This window comes from Muscardinus avellanarius (genome assembly GCF_963383645.1).
Source record: "Muscardinus avellanarius genome assembly, chromosome: 1".
Lineage (NCBI taxonomy): Eukaryota > Metazoa > Chordata > Mammalia > Rodentia > Gliridae > Muscardinus > Muscardinus avellanarius.
The window spans coordinates 200,703,223-200,709,315 of record NC_137786.1 but is presented as its reverse complement, the minus strand read 5'-3'; the positions used below and the strand labels follow the sequence as shown (position 1 = coordinate 200,709,315).

The 6,093-nt window shown below is 37.1% G+C and overlaps 1 pseudogene across 1 annotated transcript; it reads right to left on the bottom strand.

Moving 5' to 3' along the window:
• Nucleotides 1-237: 237 nt before the first annotated feature.
• On the bottom strand, nucleotides 238-1,916 carry LOC308268681 (YTH domain-containing family protein 2-like; annotated as a pseudogene). Its single transcript has one exon. The product of its transcript is annotated as a YTH domain-containing family protein 2-like (transcript).
• Between the last annotated feature and the right edge of the window lie 4,177 nt (nucleotides 1,917-6,093).

Here is a 6,093-nt window from a genome sequence, read left to right as displayed (position 1 = left end):
CTAAACAATCTAGAGGAATTTTTCTTTTTTCTTTTCTTTTTTATGATTTTTATTTTCTTTCTTTCCATTTTCTAGTTAAGTCCTATGTCTTTTGTGAAATTTCAGTACTTAAATTGCAAGTCTGAAATAGTCTCTGAAGTCAATGAAAGTAAGCAAAAAGTCATAATACTTTTGAAGGTAATTTTTTCCTCTTGGGATGTGCAGATGCAACCATTGCTGCAATCTGGGCAGAACTGCTTATTTCCCATAACCTTGGCCTTTCTTTTGAACACTTTCTTGTTCCTCTTGGTGATTCTCATAGTATGAGAAGTCATCAAATTTGGAAGTGGTGTGCTTGTAGTTGGCTATAATTTTCAACACATGCTTAGACTTTTCCAAAGGCACTTCCTGAGTGTCCCTAGAGCTGGTCACTGGTTTATTCTCCTTGTTCTCTAGGCAAACGAGTTGCAGTTGACTATTGACAGCCACCCTCACAAAAATCCATCTGACATCAAAATGAACCTTCAACTTGTCCTGGGACCATATTCCTGCACATGTGTTGAAGTCCACAGCAGATTTTATTTCTGCAAAGCCACAGAAATGTTCACTGCCCTTGACACTGAAAAGTAAGCAAACAGGACCTCTTCCATTTATGGAACCATAAGCAACTTCCAGTCTCTTGTTATCATGTTCTGTGCTGCACTAGATAATATACTTAATGGAATGGGGGATATTGTCCTTAGAGTAGCTCTTAATGATGAAAACCAGGCCATGTTTCAGATTCCAGTCAAAATTCTTGGGGTAAGAGCTATTAGTAGAGCATAGCTTCTCCAACACTAGGTAAGTTTCTGAAGAAGTAAAGCCAGAACCAGCCTGGGACTGTCCTACTCCATTACCGCCCACTCCAAAACGCAGTGCCACAGTTTTGAGGTGCTAACTGGTAGGTTGGCTGAGCTGTCTATTGCTGGACTGAGATTTGTGCAGGCTGTGGTGGAGGTGGAGGCAGTGGCTGTGTCTCTTGCCCTACTGATGCTTGAGCCACTGGAGGGCTGTTGTTAGCCTGCAGACCTGTTGGCTGACCTATATTCTGAACCAATTCCTATGAAGGGACTTTTGCCACAGGACCCCTTTTTATCCCAAATTCTAATATCCATGTTATGCATTATTGGGGATGTTGGAAGACTTGACCCTGCAATGCCATTGTTGGTCTTTAGATTGTGTTGCTGCTTTGCAGGCTTGCTAGCAATATCAGCCCCAAATGCTGGTTTTGGAGGAGCAATGGTAGCTGGAGGCAAACTATTGGAAGTCACAATGTTACTAGTAATGGACTCACTACCAATAGCAGAGCCTACAACTTTTGGAAGACTGCTTGCAACTTCTGTACTATGTAGCTTTACTGCTGCCAATCCTTGATTCATAGTATTCATGCCAGGAGCCTTATTGAGGTTCTCATTGGCAAAAGATGACTGTCCATCAATCATGGCTCCACCTAAGGAGCTAGATGCATAAGCATAATTGCTACTATATCCATAGCTCTGAGTAGACTGTCTGAGAACTCTTCTTTTCCTATGCTGAGAAGTCAATATAACGGGAAAGAAATTAAAAGCATGCTGAGTAAGAAATGGAGTGCTACCTAGGGCTCTTGGTTGCCCAAACATTGCATCTGGTAGGATGTGGGGGCTCTTGGTTGCTCAGCTGACCATAAGAAGTTAGATAGTGCATGGTTGTGTCACCCACAGTAGACCAAGCAGCTTCACCCAAAGAATAGGAGAAGCCTATGGAAAGGTTGTAGTAGCTGGGTAGGTAGGAGTCTGACATGGGAGAATTATCATTATTGACTTTGCCTGTAGACTCAAGTAAGGTTCAGAATCACCATCATTTAGTCCATCCTTTTAATGTACAGATCCATTTTGTGCTTTGTTTCCTTGACCTTTTGGTCTCTGCAGATGAAAGTAAAGTCACTGAGCCACAAGCAGTCCTGTTCCAAGAGGCTGATGGCCAACATGGCTCTCAGATCCTCACAGGTGGCATCAGCAGGAGAGTTTCCTCAGGGCAGTTGCAGCAGATGAACCCCAGCATCAGGAGCAGGCGGCGCAATGGTGGCTTTTGTCACTGACACACAGGAGCCTCAACAGATGCAGGACTCCAGCTTTGATGCCAGGTTTTAATCTTTATCAACCTTAGATTTTTAATATTTAAAATAATATCTAAGTTCTTTAATTCTTTTCTTTAGTATATTATAATTTTCATTGTACAGGTCTTTTACCTTATTGTTTAGGTTTATTCCTAGGTATTTTATTGTTTTGTGGTTTTTGTGAATGGAGATCCAGCTATACCACTTTTGGTATATTCCAAAGAGACTGAATCTGAATAGTATAGTAATAGATGCATATCAATTTTTATAGTAGCACCTGTAGTAATAGCCAAATTAGGAAACCAACCTAGGTAATCATCAACAGATAAATGGATTACAAACTTATGGGATATACACACAATGAAATTATGCTCAGCAGGAAAATGGATGGACCTGGAGAACATTATGTTAAGTGAGATTAGCCAGTTACAGAAAGTGAAGGGTCATATACTTCCTGTCTATTAATTATTTTCCTTTGTTACTAGGGATTGAATCCAGTGGGTATTCTACCACCAAGCTACATCCCTAGTCCTTTTTAAATTTTTGTTTTTAAACAGGGTCTCACTAAATTGCTGAGTCTTGTTAATTTGTTGAGAATGATCTCAAACCTGTGATCCTTCTGGTTAGCCTCCCAAGTTCTTGGATTACAGGCATACACCACAGTTATTTGGCATCTCCTCATCCTTATTTATGTCTTTTATGGAGAAGAAGCTTTTTAATTTGACACCATACCATTTACTAATTCTTGTTTTATTTCTTGAGCTTTGAGGGTCATATTGAGGAGTGTATGCCTATATAGTGTGATGTTGATCTTATGTCTTCTTTTAGTTGAACATTTTCTGGTCTAATTTTATGTCTTTAATGAACTTTGAGTTGACTTTGGTGCAGGGTTAATAATAAGGCTATGGTTTCATTTTTATACATATGGATGTCCAGTTTTCCTAGCAGAATATGTTTAAAAGATGATTTTTTCTTCAGTGTATGTTTTGATGCCCTTATCAAGGATCAGATGATTGCATCAGACACATTTATGTATAACAAAGTCTAACACCCATCATACTGAGATAAATATTAATATTAACCCCATTTTATAGATGATAAAACTGAGGCTCAGAAGGGTGAGTGGCATGATCAGAATTATCTGAATAGTAAGCATCAAAGCCGAGGTTCATAATCTACCTTTCTATGTAATGTCCTCTACTAATCTCCACAAATTGAACACAATAATCTATATTTATTTTTAAGGGCTAGCATTAAGACCTAGTGAGTTAATGCAGAAGAGTCATTTTAATTATACATCTATGTAAATATTGGTTACTCTTTGTATTATTAAAGGCCTATGGCTTCTGAAGCCAGAAAAAAGCTACTCTTATATTAGAGGAAAGTCAAGTAGAAAAAAGTCCTACAAATCTACCTTTCCAGAATCTTAAATAATTCATATTTCAGACATGTTGTTTCCCTAGCCAAAGGCCATTTATAAACTCTTCTTCATTACATAGAACTCTTTTCCCTATTGAGCTAAGCAAGCTAGATGAATATTTCCATATTTTCATCATTGCATATAGGAATAGTTATGCTAGTTTCCTATGACTTGTCATAAATTACCACAGACATAGTGGTTTAAAACAACATAATATTTATCTACCAAATTAAATATTCTCATACCATATGATTCAACCATCACTACTCTTTTCTATTTACCCAAATTAATTGTAAATATTTGCCTACATAAAACTCTTCACACAGATATTCATAGCAACTTTATTAATAATTGCCAAAACTTGGAAGCACCCAAAATGTCTTCAGTAGGTGAAAGGATAACTAAGTCATAGTATATGCAGACAATAGGATATTATTCAGAGCCAAAAGAAAATGAACTCTCTAGCTAAAAAAAGAGAGGAAACTCAAATGCATAGTACTAAGTGAAAGAAGCCAATCCAAAAAGATTATACACTTGTGATTATTACTTTGATGTGTCTAATTTTCTGGATTTTAGAGTTTTCAGCTATTTGATCAAATACTGAGTATTTTCATGGTGGTAATCGGGAATGATATTAATATTAAATTGGTGTGCTAGTAGACTGCTCTTCATAATGTAGGTGAAGTGGGGCTCATCTAATCAGTTGAGGGTTAGAATAGAAATCAAAGGCTGACTCTACTCCAAGGACAACAGGATTTTTCCTGCTTAACAGCCTCTGACTATAAGATTATTTTTTCACATTTGTACCTAAGCTGAAATGTTGGGCTTTTCTTGATCTCTAACACATTATCTCATCTTGTAGAATAAGGATTTGCCTGTCTACAGAAGACCACAACACAATTTCTTACAAGAGATTGCTTATAAATCTCTTTATACCACTCATTAAATGTACATATAATTAGTTCTATTTCTCTAGAGAATCCTGACTTCTCTAGTAGTGTATGACTCAAATTATATAACACTCTAGGAAATGCAAAACTACACAGACATTAAGAAGATCAGTAGTTGCCAGGGACTGGGGCAAAGTGAAATTATTCTAATAATCTAGTGGTAAGCACCTGTTATACTCTTGACAAAACCTATAGAATAGCCAGGCATAGTGGTGTGTACTTGTCATCTCAGTGCTTGGGAAGCTGAGGCAAAAGAACCACAGGTTCAAGGCCAGCCTTAGCAGTTTAGCAAGACCCTAAGTAACTTAGATTCTGTTTAAAAAACAGAAATAAATGGGGGCTGAGGTTGGAAATACAAGGTAGAATGCCCCTGGGTTCAATTCCTAGCACCAAAACAAAATCAAACCATAAAACATACAACTCTAAGAGTGAACCATAGTGTAAACTTTGGGTGATGATGTGCCAGTATAGTTCCATCTAGTGTAAAAAGTAATGTACTGCCGTGATGCAGGTTGATAGTGGAGTAAGTTGTAAAATTGGAGTGCAGAAGGTACATATGATATTTCTGTGCTTTCTGTTCAGCTTTTCAGCAAACCTAAGACTACTCCAGAATAGAAAGGATGTCACAAACAAACACACAAAATTACATAGAAATTTATTCTCTCCCAGTTCTGGAGGCCAGAATCTTGAAAGCAAGATTTTCAGTGGGCTGCACTCCATCTGATGGTTCTGGGGGAGAGTTCTTTGTCTCTTCTGACCTCTGTGGCAGAGGCATTCTTGACTTGTGGTTTCACTCTGGTGCACATCACTCTCATGGTCATACTGCGTTTTCTCTGTTTCGTAAAAGGACACTTGTCATTAAATTTAGAGATCATCTCAAGATACTTAATCATCTCAGGGTACTTAACATAATTACATCTGCAAAGATCATTTTCCCAAAAGGCAATATTTATAGGTTCTAAAAGTTAAGGGATGAACATATCTTTTGAGGGGCTATCATTCAAATGAATCATTTTCTCAATTCTGGCAAAGAGACTTGAGAGAGATTCTACTCAATGACTCCTCAGAAAGGTTTTCTCTTCTATTTCTCTTCTACTCATGAAAAATGATACACAAGAAAGAATTGATATTTAGTTCTATTACAAATAATTGTAAAAGGACAAGGTTCCAGAAACAGCAAATGCTACCTTGGGTTCAAGAGATGACAAACCTGGAGATCTGGTTGAACTTCTGGAACAAAATCCTAGATTTCATTCTATTTGTGTGGTGAATGCCTGTATCATTTTGAGTTCTTGATAATTGTGAATTTTGTTACATGTATCTCAAAGCATCTAATATTAACATGGGGAAATAAAAATGTAAGAAAAAGATAACTTATGTGATACTTTAACTAGAATAGGCATAGCATCCAAGAAAATAAGCAACTCTATCAATTGTTGGGGTGACTAAAGACAGAATAGTTTGTGGATAATTTTACAAAACAATTAGATGGTAACATTTATCTTCAAGAATAGGTGTGAAAGAGAAGTAGCTTAATTAGAGAGTAAGGAAAGTTAGAACCAAACACTGGACTGAAAATTTTATAGAGTCAATTAGAAACATATGAACAT